Genomic DNA, 702 nt, shown 5'->3' on the forward strand with positions numbered 1-702 from the left:
TTTCCTTCAAGCGCTCCTCTCACTCCCCTGGGCCCACTCTTTCTGCCTGTCTTCTCTCTGCCCTGTCTTTTTTAAGTTTCTATTTAATTATTTGGCTGTGCTGGGTCTTACGTGTGGCATGTGCGATCAATTTCCCTGACCAGGGATCAAACCCAGGGCCCCTACATTGGGAGCATGGAGTCTTAGCCACCAGACCACCAAGGAAGTCTCTGCCCTGTCTTCTCATACCCCATCCCCATCAACACTCTCCATGCCAGACCCTGGTGGACCCCTGGCTGCTGGAGCCATGGAGCAAAGGACTGGCCTCCCCTGATCCCTGAACCCTGGGTGGTCTCTCGGTCCCTTGCACCTCCCCTGCCTCGGCACTGAGCACCCCCAGCTCAGTCTGGGCCACACCTGCCTCTATCCCCCAAGCCCTCTGTTCTCTGCCTTGGCCCTGGCCACTGGCCCCTGCTGTCTATAGGGTCTTTCAGGGGTCTCTCCTCTCTCGGTGACCCAGTCCTTCTGCAGGTCTTCTCTTGGCCTTGTAGGATCTGCATATAAAGTGGAAGATGAAGAAAGTTCTTCCCTTACACATGCATGGGCACCCCACTGTCATCCCTGGGGACTCTCCATCCCTCTCTTGGTCCCCCAGTCGCTTGGACTTTTTCTCTCTCCTCTCCCTTTGCTTCTGTCTGCCCCAGCTTTCTGCTTCTGTCTCTC

The sequence above is a fragment of the Bison bison genome, unplaced genomic scaffold, assembly GCF_000754665.1.
Source record: "Bison bison bison isolate TAMUID 2011002044 unplaced genomic scaffold, Bison_UMD1.0 scf7180017849123, whole genome shotgun sequence".
In the NCBI taxonomy this organism is placed as follows: Eukaryota; Metazoa; Chordata; class Mammalia; order Artiodactyla; family Bovidae; genus Bison; species Bison bison.